The sequence below is a fragment of the Tenrec ecaudatus genome, chromosome 5, assembly GCF_050624435.1.
Source record: "Tenrec ecaudatus isolate mTenEca1 chromosome 5, mTenEca1.hap1, whole genome shotgun sequence".
Classification (NCBI taxonomy): Eukaryota; Metazoa; Chordata; class Mammalia; order Afrosoricida; family Tenrecidae; genus Tenrec; species Tenrec ecaudatus.
Window position 1 is genome coordinate 78,160,030 of NC_134534.1, and position 11,841 is coordinate 78,171,870.

The 11,841-nt window shown below is 47.3% G+C and overlaps 1 pseudogene; it reads left to right on the top strand.

Moving 5' to 3' along the window:
• Nucleotides 1–10,126: 10,126 nt before the first annotated feature.
• On the top strand, nucleotides 10,127–10,646 carry LOC142448117 (Golgi SNAP receptor complex member 1 pseudogene; annotated as a pseudogene).
• Nucleotides 10,647–11,841: the final 1,195 nt, after the last annotated feature.

Here is an 11,841-nt window from a genome sequence, read left to right on the forward strand (position 1 = left end):
CCTTGATCCTTTAATAGGCCCCATGCTTCTGGGAGACAGGAGTAACCTTATTGTGTGGAGGCTCAGGCCACTGTGCCGTCTCCTGGGGTGGCTGGGGCGGGCTGCGGCAGGCTTAGGGCTGGCACTGGGGACCCAACAGGGCCCCAGGTGGTGAGAGCTGGCTGGAGCTCACTGACGGCTCCTCAGGGACTGCAAAGCCAAGACCCAGGCTCCACTGCAGGTGGAATGTTTGATCTGCCCGGGCTGTGAGCGGGCGCGGGGAGGCCCCTTGGATAGCTGCGCAGGCAGCTGCGGGACACTGCAGGGAACAATGGTGTTCGCTCTCCGCCCTTTTGGCGCGAAACCGCAGGGGGTAATGGCGCGGGCAAAGGAGGCTTGGCGCGAAAGGGGGCAACGGCGCCCTTCCTCTGCTCAGGCTCAGAGTCGCGGCCGCCGGGGTCCCAGCAGCACCCTGGGGAGGGCACCTACTCTTGTGCCTTGCGCAGGGAAGGGCCCTTGGTGGGCAGACTCAGCAGCGCAGGGCGCGGCGCTCCGCGGAAGCTCAGGGTCCGGGACAGGCGCGGGTTGGGCTATGGCTCCTGTTGGCGGGAAGTGCTCAGCGCAGAGTCCCCGCCAGGAGTGGAGCTGGCGCTAGGCTGCCAGGGGCTGGCGGGGGCGGGCGGGGGTGGGAGGCCAGCGCACGGAGGGCAGGTGGAGAGGTCCGCGGCAGCGGTGCGGGTGGATGGTCCCCCGTGGGGGTCGCCAGACAACCCGCGGGTCCGCTCCCCTGAGCTTGGATGAATGGAGGGAGGGACATGGGCCCGAGGGCAGATCGCTGCCCTGCGGGGAGAGGGGAACTGCGGGAGAGGAAAGCTTCTCTCCCAGTGGGGATCCGCGAGTGGGGAGTGGGGAGTGGGCCGCTGGAGTAGGCAGGGCAGGCAAGCGGCTCTGGGCTGGCGTCCGGTTTGGGGATGGAGCCTAGGCCGGTCGCCAGTGAGCTCACGGCTGCTTAGTGGCCAGAGATGTCCCACTAGTCCGGTCCTCTTTCACCTAGACCCCTGCTCAGGACAAATACGTGGGGTAGGACTGGGGTGCTGTCCCAGGGGGATATTTCACTCACCAGACTCTTACTATGCAGCTACCTGGTCGCCAATCCCGCTTTGTTTGGAGGAGCTCTCAGAGTATGCCGGTGTCCCTGTCGGCCATCTTCCCCCTTCTCAAAAGCTATTTTCTAATGCAGAGGAAATAATATACCATGGTATCAAATGTTTTGTTCTGATTAATGAAGCAATTACCGAAAGTTTTAGTTGTTCAAAGTAACCAGTGCTACTTATACAACAACAAAATAACTCCAACAATGCCCCTAGTACTACTTCAAAACAAACATAGCAAACTTGATTTCCATTAGAATGATACTGCAGATCTTTCTGAGAGCAGACAGCCTCATCTTTCTCCTGAAGAGCAGCTGGTGTGTTTGAATTGGTGACCTTTGGGTTAGCAACCCACCACACAGCCCCTATGCCACTATGGTGCCTGTCCTCTGTCCTATAGCTTCACTATAGTCAGAAGTGACTTCAGGACAGGAGTTTAGTTTTTTTTTTTTCTTATGTGCCTTTGAATGCTATTCAGAAAGAATGGCTGTTGACATTTGTTATGCTAATTATGCATCCCCTCCAAGAGAGTGAAAGAAGTATATGGGGTTACAAGCGCTCTAGTCATGGGGGACCCAGTGGCACAGTCGGCCAGGATATGGCCAGTGTGGAGCCACTCGCCACATGAGCACCTGAAATAAGAAAATGTGCCTAAGGAAGTGAATTCTAACTTTAATTAGCATTCAGTTTACTGGCCACCTTACCGTGATCGTTACCTGTGAAGAAGGATCAAGTACATGATTTGGCCTCACAGAAGGGTCACAAGGAAGAGACAAGCCAGTCAGAGTGCAATATAGCTCTGATGAAACATACAACTTTCCTCTAGTTCTTTAATGCTTCCTCCCCTCACTATCATGACCCCAATTCTGCCTTACAAATCTGGCTAGACCAGAGCATGTACATGGGTAAAGATAAGAGCTGGAAACACAGGCAATCCAGGACAGATAAACCCTTCAGGACCAATAATGAGACAGTGGGGGGAGAAAGGAGGAACTGATCACAATGATCTACCTATAACCCTCCCTGGGGGGACAGACAGCTGAAAAGTGGGTGAAGGAAGACATTGGACAGTGTAAGACATGAAAAAATAATAATTTATAAATTATCAAGGGTTTATGAGAGAGGGCAGGGAGGGGGGAAGTGAGCTGATACCAAGGGCTCAAGTAGAAAGAAAATGTTTTGAAAATGATGATGGCAAATGTACAAATGTGCTTGACACAATGGATGGATGGATGGATTGTGATAAGAGCTGTGTGAGCCTCCAGTATAATGATTTTCAAAAGAAAAGGAAAAAAACATGCTTTGGAGTAAATTGCTCACACAGTGAATTTGTATATAACTGAATTTAGATCCTTTTTTGTGCTTTTTCATACAGCAAGAGACAAATCACAAACCGAGCAATTACACTCAAGGATAGATGTGTGCATTGCCATTTTAAATAACTGTACGGTGTTACATGGTGAGCAGACAGCTGTGCTGCACTCTGGCAATGTTTCCATACTGAGGCATTCACTTGTTGCAAGTTGAAGTACAGACTTTGCTTTTAACTTCTCTTCTACACGCCCCCATCCCAGGAGGGGCAAGGTCAGTGCCACTTCCTGGGAGTGCTTTTGGCATTGAACCAGACAGAGTCACTTGCAGACACTACTCACCGCACAGAAGGTGTTTCTTGGGTTAGCTGGTACCTGGCGGTTGTTATAAATCTGATCTAAATGAAGCACCGTATTCTTTCAGTCTCTAGAAAAGGCTTTGGGAAAGAACCCGCCAAAAAAAAAGAGGGTATTTGGCACATAAAACTAGAGGCAGCACCTGAAGAAACCATGGTCCAGACAAGGCAACGATAACACCAGACATGAGGCTTGGGATTCCTTTCATCCATTTTTGCCGCTTCTGGTACGATTTGTTACAGCTGTGGACCAATCGTGCACTCTGGCTAAACCTGTGGTCAATTTAGACAGGATTATCTGAGACAGTTCTAGATTAGATTTAGCTTTTTGTTTTATTTTGCTGGCATTCTTCGTGTACTGTGGGGCTTTCAAGAAGGAATACTTACTAAGGCAGGCGCAGAGGCGCTGGGTAAAGTTGACACACTGGGAGGTGGAAACCGTCTTGGTGGGTGAGGTGACCTGCCAAGGTCTCGCAGCAGCGCTGGAGGACAGAGCGCAGTTGCCCCGGAGCGTCTCCAGGCTCTCATCTTTTTCATCAACCGTTTTATTGGCGAATAGTCCACATGTCATATAATCCAATAGTTCAGTCACATCTGGAAGAGTTGTACAGTCATCACGACAGTTTTAGAACATTTTCTTGTACTCATTGTTATTAACTCCCAGTTCCCGCCAGCCTCCCCTGCCATAATGCCAAAGAACCATTAATCCAGTTCATGTCGCTTTGGATCTTTACCTATCATGGATTTCATATACAGAAAAAAACATTAAAACACACACACACACAAGAATAACAGAACAAACCAGATCAAAACCTCAATCAAAAAAAAGCAAAAAATATTTAAAAGCTAGAACAAATTTAGTTCGTAGCAATACTCTGGTTTACCCTCATAATAATGAACTACCGGATTACACATAGAATTTTAGTTTATTAGGCTCTATCTATGACTGTCAAAAACCATAGAGGAGGAGCATGCTCGGCAGATCTATCTTAAACTGAACGAACTCAAGAAAAAATACAAGTCTCGAGTTGCAATGTTAAAAGATTTCTATGGGCAAAAGATGGAAAGATGCAAGAATCCGCAAAAGAAGGCAGAGGTCTGAACCCTGGGGCTAGCACAACCGGGCCCCGCGGGGACATGGCCCTACCCCGGGGTCCAGGCCCGCAAAGCTGGCCTTTGCTCCGAGGTGGGGGCCACGCAGCAGCGGAGGGAAGCCGCTCAAGTTTCCCGCCCGCGATGGCCACCGGAAGCCCGGACGAGTCCACAGGCTGGCAGCAGGGCTGTTCAGCGGGAAGTCAAATCCAGAGTGGCCCGTGAGCCCGGCGGGGTCCCGCCGAGCAAGCTCCTTCTGGGATTGGTGAGCCCTGTGGCATCATGGACAGCAGTGATGCCCAAGAGGAGAGCGTTTCAGAGAAAACAAAAGGCGCAAAGAAGACGTGGACAGGGCTGCGGGGAAGAGTCCCCGTGGACACGTGGCTCTGGCTGGCCTCCTGCATCCGTCCTGGGACACTGGGAATTCTCCCCATTAGTAAGGATGGCCGCACTGTCACTTGCACTGCTGCCTTTGGGACCAGGTGGTGCCAAAGGTACGACACACTGATGCCTCTCTGCCTTTGCGCCTGTGGCCAGAATAACGGGGCGACGGCGCTGGCTCCGGGGTGAGCTCCCTGTTCGTGTGGTGTGTCCCGGCCATTTGCAGTTCGCATCTCGAAGGGCCCGCCGTTCCAGAAAGCATTCCCAGCACACTCAGGTGTTCCAGATGCTCTCTCATCCGGTGCAGAAAGGTTGTTGCGGGGGGGAGGGGGGAAAGCAGCCCTCTAGGTAAGGCAAGGTTGCAGTTGCCTGTCCAATATAAAGATGTCTATACCAACCCAGACCAGCATTGCTGCCTCCGGTAGGTCCCCACCCTCAATTTCATGTGTGTGCCCACTGTCGTGGGAATGACATTACCACGGGGAATGGCAGTCGTGGGAATGAGCCACAGACGTGCGGCGCTATCGAGTGAGCCTGGTGGTCCAGGGTTCTATCCGCAGTGGCTGGAAGCTGCACGGTGAACGAGGCGTGAAAGTCATCCTCAACGCGGCGCACAGCGTCCGTCTCTTCCACTGGTGGCCCCTTGGCAGCCCTTCTCCCCGAGAGCGTAGTCCCTGCTTCCCATCCCTGGGCTCGGCCGTCCCTCAGTCACCACATCCCGGCTTGGCCACTGATGGTCTAGCTGGCTAGTAATGCACGTGCTTTTCAGGATCCAGGGGCTTCTGGGTGAGAAGAGAGAGGGGTTACATCAAAAGGAAAACACAACATGATTCATAAACTGCTTTTCCTGGTTTGTCTTGTTTTTAAATGCATTTGAAAAGAGAAACCTGGTCCTATTTTGTGCTTCAAAATCCCACTTGGTGCGACTGAGTTTGTTGTTCTTTATTCTTTAATACCACTAAAAATGGATAGCCTTGCTCTAGGGGAAAATGAAATTCTTGAGTCTCCAAATAAAGACTGTTCCAGCATTCCCTTACAGATCAGAAGACCCTTCGAGCCCTAATTTTCCCCATACTCTTCTCCAGAAATAAAAGTAGGTGATAAGGTTTTCAAAATCTTAGACGAAGGAGGCAGAAGAGGAGGAAAAAATAAAGTCACTGTAGCAAAAAGAACCCCTTCAAGAGGTAGGACATGAGCAAAAACAAAGGGTACGAAGGAAGAAGCCCGGGCCGCACGGAAAGCGTTAGATACCAGCGGAAGTGTCTCCATGTGCTGACGAAGCACTGGAAGCACTTGTTTGTCTGTGCCAGGAAATTTGGAAGAGAGATACTTGGCCAACTGACTGGAACAGATTTGTACCCCTTCCGAAGAAGGACACAACTTTCTGTGTGATGGAATATCGCCTCAACTCCATGAGAATGACAGTGACCAAAATAAGGGAAAGAGTTCAGTGTAGGCAAGGTTGTGGAGACACGGGATGGCTCATCCATTGCTGTGTTCCTGTTCGATGCTAGCAAGTCAGTTCAGATCCAGAGACACGGTCATGTACAGCCAGGCACATACTCAATAATCTTTGCCGCCACTGTGATTCAAATGCATCCGTTCTTCTCCAGTCTCCCTGCTTCAGTGCCCAGCTTTCCCCTGACAGCACCGTGGCCTGGGTCAGGCACACCTCTGTCCTCAAAGTGCCATCTTCTCTTCTGAACACTTTACAGAGGTCTTTTGCAGCAGGTGTGTCCGGGGCAACATGTTGTTTGATTCCCTGACAGCTGCTTCTGTGAACGGTGCTTGTGATTCCAAGGGAAAGCAAACCCTGGACAGCTTCAGCCTTGTCGTCGTTGATCATGGTATTGCTTATTGGTTGGCTCCTTTGTGAGGATGTTTGTTTTCTTTCTATTAAAAAATAATACAGACTGAAGTCTCAGATCTTCATCAGTGTTTCAAGTCCTCTTCGCTCTCAGCGAGTTCATGACGTTAACGTGCCTTCCTCCAGACTTGACACCGAGTTCTTCATGTAGTCCTGCTTCTTGCAGTATTTGCTCCGCATACCGATTAAATCAGTCTGGTGAATGGGTTAAACTTTGACACACGCCTTTCTCTATTTTAAACCATTCACTAATCCCCGTTCTATTCAAATGTCTACCCCTTGATCTATAGACAGGTGTCCCGTGAGCACAGATAAGAGTTGTGGAATCCCCTTACTTTGCTATGATTTGCACAGCTGAATGTCTGAGCAGTCGACGAATCACATTAAAAATCTTTCTGATATCCTCTGCTTTCAGCCAAGAGCCATCTGACATCAGTAATTATATCCTTCATTGTATGCCCTTTGTCAAATATGGCTTGCATTCCTGACAGCTCCCTGTACAGGTACTGATTTTTGAATGATTTTACTTGTATGTGATATTATCATTTTACTTGTATGTGATAATACAACATTTTACTTGTATGTGATATTATCAAATCATAGAAGCCATAGCTAAACAAAAAATCAAAAATGTGAAACTACTGTTACAACGTATTCTCCAACTAGGTTTATGTGCTTCTGAAGGCAATGTATCCATTTCTCTAATCTCTCCCTGAAGAATTCTTTGCCTTTTAATTTTTATCACATCAGTTGGGATACCCTTGAGGGGCACAAATGATGTTCCCTTCCAATGACCTTTGTGTGTGGGGAGGGGGGGTCAAAAAGAAGCCTGAAGGGGCAAGATCAAGGCCATAGGATGGGTAAAGTAAAGTGTCCCCATATATTTTTCATAAAACAGCCTTTGTTACCCTCAAAGAATGAGAAAACGTATTTTCATAATGGAAAAAAATTAAAACCTTTTTAAAAAATCATTTTATTGGGGGTTCGTACAACTCATCACAATCCATACATCAATTGAATCAGGCATGTTTGTAGATATGTTGCCTTTATTCTTTTCTAGACATTTACTTTCTATTGAGCCCTTGGTATCAGCTCTTTCCTCCCCGCCCAACAACCCTCATAACCCCCTGATAGATTATACATTGTTATTATTTTCATATCTCACACAGACCGCTGTCTTCCTTCCCCCATGGTTTCTGTTGTTCTCCCTGGAGAGGGGTGTATGGTTATGTGTCGATCATTGCGATCGGTTTCTCCTTTCTCCCTTCCTCTTCCCTCTTTCCCCTACCCTTGTGGTATCACCACTCCCACTCGTGTTCCTGGACTCTGTGTGTCGTGAGATCCCATTCCTTTCTTTACATGTTCCGGTCTAGTCTGTATTGAGAAGCAGCACTGGGGTCGTGGTAGTGGGGGGTGAGGAGGCCTCAAGGAACCAGAGGAATATAGTGTGTTTCATCGATGCTTTATTGCACCCTGGTTGACTCATCCCTTTCCTGTGGCCCCTCTGCGGGGGATTGTTCCATTGTCTACAGATAGGCTTTGGATCTCTGCTCCAGCCCCCTTGTTCTGCACAATATGGTTTTGTTTGTTATGTGTCTTCCTATTTTTCCTTACCAGTGCAGTTTGCATTTTCTGAAATGCTTTCATAATAAGCTCTGCATTATTATCCTGTATTGTGTTTTTCTTAGCGGAGGGGGGGGGAGGGAAGTCCTGTCAAGAATATCCATTTGCAATCCCAGGAAAGGTCACCCTAGCTTTCTGAGCCCTGAATTAAACTGGCTCAACACAGCTTCTTGGAAACTACTGTTTTGATTGGACTTTTTTTAGGCGCACCCTCATGAGACTAAGGCAAGTATATTACTGAGAGAACGTGTCTGCAGCTGTCTGCTGTTCAAAGAGCCCTGTTTAAAAATGGTTTGCTCGCCATAGACCCATACCACATATGAACGGAACCCTAGTAGTGGTTGTACTATGTAGCCTTGCTGACCCATCCACAAGGCTCAATAGCTTTGTCATGTAGTTCACTTTGCAATGTACTCTTTATGTAATTTTCACTTCTCCCCTTTGAGAGGGCAAAATAACATATCCATTCAAAAGCTAGTGTCCAGTAACAACCATCTGACTGAAAGGTCCTGTTCCAGAGCAGAACCAGAGCTGTAGGTACCGTCGCCACAATTCAGTGGGTTTCTAAACACATGGGTGAGTCCCTGGGTTTCTGAGTCCGAGTGGCTAACATACTTGACTGTGGGTGGAAAGGCTGGCAGTTAGAACTTATTCAGAGGCCACTGAGAAGAAAGCTCTTGCAGTCCACTTGCAGAAAAATCCACCTTTAAAGACCCTCACTGAAGAGCCCAGTTCTGCTCTGACACACATAGGATACGTGGACTGAGTTCAACTCAATATAGCAAGTACACTGGGACTATCAATTTACATCATTTGATTGATCTTTCCCTTTATGACTATATTCTCAATAATATATTTGATGAACTTATGGACCATATGCAAACAGCAATAAATGTCTCCCTTTTTCTTTTTGAAACATATAAAGCCAGTAATAAAATTAAAGAACAGATCCAAAGGAGAGGCAACAGTCTAATGATTTGAGTACAGACAATTAATATAAAAATAACATTTTCATAACAAAATCAACAAGAAGGACTTTTCTTGGCTACAATTGTAGTTCTAAGTTTGTATAGCTGGCCATGATGTAGTTTGACACCTGTTTTGTGTTACTATCTAGAAGACCAAAAATTATTGAAAAGTGGCCTTGTATAAAAGACATGGGGTTTTTTCCTCCTTGTTCATGACTTCCTTTCCCTGAAAACTTTTGAGCTCCCCAAGGAGGTTGGAGACCTCTCAGAATGGGCTGTCCCCTTCGCTTGCCCTCTTGCCTGCAGCTGCATCTGGAGCAGTACTGTGATCACAGTAGACGTTTCCTGTAAATCAGATGACAGTTCTGGAATGTGCTTTTCTAAGAGGACAGCAGAGAGAAGAGCCATGGGGGAGAGGGAGCCCACAGGCCTGGCAAATTCAGATCAAGAGCAAGCACACGACCCTGCAGGCCACTGTGGGCAAGGAAACCCAGGCGTGCAGAGATCCAGGCTGACCTGACATGACTTCTCCGTCTAGCTGAGCTGCTATACCTTGCCACCCCCTCTCCACCCACACTCTTTGCCTCTCTGTCAAGTGACCTGCTCTGCCCTGTTCCCCAGCTGCTGGGAGATGGAGCAGCACTTGGTGCATCCAGCTGGCAGCGGTGGTGGCTCAGCCTTGTTATGCTGATTTCTTGGCACTACAGTTCCAGCTGGCTGGAGCTGAAGCAGCCCAATCAGTGCACCACAGGAAAGAGTAGCAAAATGACCCCCCACTACCACCATCCTTCGGATAATGAGATATACACTGCGACACATGACACGTAAATGAACCATCATCTTTCTTCCCGAGTGACTCACCTGCCGGTGACATTATAAAGGTCTTCTCACGGATACAGAAGGGAGGCGACACTGAGGCCGCATCCAGACAGTTGTTCGGCAGTGAAAAGAGCCATAGAGGATTCTTTGTGCCAGTGCTCGCAAGGGCCTTAAAAAGAACCCTGTATGTGTGTTTGTTTGTTTGCTGGGGGGCAGGGGGTGTTGTTTCATTTGGCTTGTTCTGTTTTACTTCTCCTGTTTAACTATACATAAGGCCTCTGAGACCAAGGACCACAACTCAATTCTTTCTGTTAAGGACCTGGAAAAAGGTAGACACGTCAAAGGTAATTGTCGGTTTCTACTCTCCTATCCTGATTGATGGTGAACCAAAAAAAAAAGGGTGGCAGGAACCATGAATTATTGGGAAGATCTCAGGAAACAGGCCTAGTTGGAAAATCAACTTGACCTGAAGCTGGTTTCCTTTAGTAAACTGCACAACTGACCGTCACAGCAGTTCCCAGTATGGCAGACGCACCAGCTCTGACACAGCACCCTCTTAAATGGATCAAGTCAAGGTAGAATGTTTGAAACAATAGTACTTGAGATTGCACCTTTTGGCAAGACTTACGGGAGTCGGTGATAAATACAAACAGTAGGTCCCTTCTTGAATGCTGCACTGCTGCATACATTACAGCGACATGGAGACACTCCGTAGGATGCTGCACATGTATGTCCTAATGCCCAAGCAAACTGTACAGCAACACGGGGAAGGGGGAGCCTCGTGGGACCAGTATGAAACGATGGTGAGTCAGACAAAGGGGGGGCTGGGGTAAATAATAGAAGAACTGGACTGTTTTTGAAGGGAAATGACCGCCTTCAAAACTCAGATCATCTGATAGAAGAGACAATAAGCATTGCCCTGGCAACAAAAGAAAATCTGACTTCCCAGAGGGGGGTGATGACGTCAATTCAAAGTAAAATGAATACTCCGGGCCAATGGTTTTCCTGCTGTGAGCCGTAGACAGCAGTGGTACTCACACATCCTGGGTGGTGTTCGTGGTATCTGTACCATGCTACTGCTGCCGCATGCCTTCTATTGACGGGACCTCTGCGGGACTCATAGCAACCACTTCTTCCAAGTCGTGAACATGGAAAAGTGGACGGAGAAGTCGGCTGTCCTGTTTTATGAGCCTGACCAGCAGGATTGATTCCAGACTGATGGCTGTGGACTGTGACATGGTCAGGTGGACCTGAAGCCAGTTTTCCTGTGCTCGTTTCTAACACATGTCTGCCCATTTTCACTTAAAAAAAAATCCTTGTTCATATCCTTTTGTCACTCCAGGCAGTTAAGTAAACCAATTAGAAAGAAACATTGTCTGTGCCTTGAAATAATGTTGAAGCCAGATGAGATCCATGACTCACAACTAAACCATTATCTCCAAAGGAAGCTGCTCTTTCAGCCACCACCAGTATTGAGTTATGAATAAAGATAGCTCTTGTATTTTATTTTGCACTCAAGAAACCATAAATTGAATCTTGATCATCTCTATATTGTACATTTCTACTCTGTGCCCAGCTCTTGTGGTATTCAGGTTAAAGTTCAGTTTTTCACAAATTCTTTGGGACCCTGATGAGCCAGTTGCAGCATGATGAATCAAATGGTCAGTCAATAGAGGACAGACACGGCAAAAAGCACATTTCTTTTTTTTTTTTTCTAAGCACACCGGGATTAATGAAGTATATCACCTAAAAACATCAAGCATGACAGGCTTACTTTATCACTCATTGTTTTGATTTCTTTGTTTATTTCTTCTCTAGAATTTATATCCACTACTATGGAAAATGAAATTTTTGTTCTTCCATAGCCAAAGCAAAAACTAATAGCCAATGCCTGTAGGTGCCCCATAGATTTCCTTATCGAGTGAGGATTAGCACTCAGTTTTCACCGACACCTGTTCCATAAGCCAGAGGTCAACATACCTTGAGAGACTACTGTCCAGATAACTCAATTTGGAAATGCTCTGCAATTTATGAGCTCAACTTTAAGAACTACTGCAAGATGTACCAAGAACTCTGTGTCCTATGAAAGCTGTTCACTCCAAACCTCTGAAACTTCCAACCAGAAGAGAATGGTTTCACTGTTAAGGGTACAAATGGCAGAATCTATTTCCATCTACACCTGATTTCTATAACTGTTTCTGGAAAGGAATATCATTTTAAACCAGCCACCAGAAATTGTCTTCTAAGTTTAACCATATTCTCAGTTAATGAGCCTGCCTCCATTCTTGATGCCAC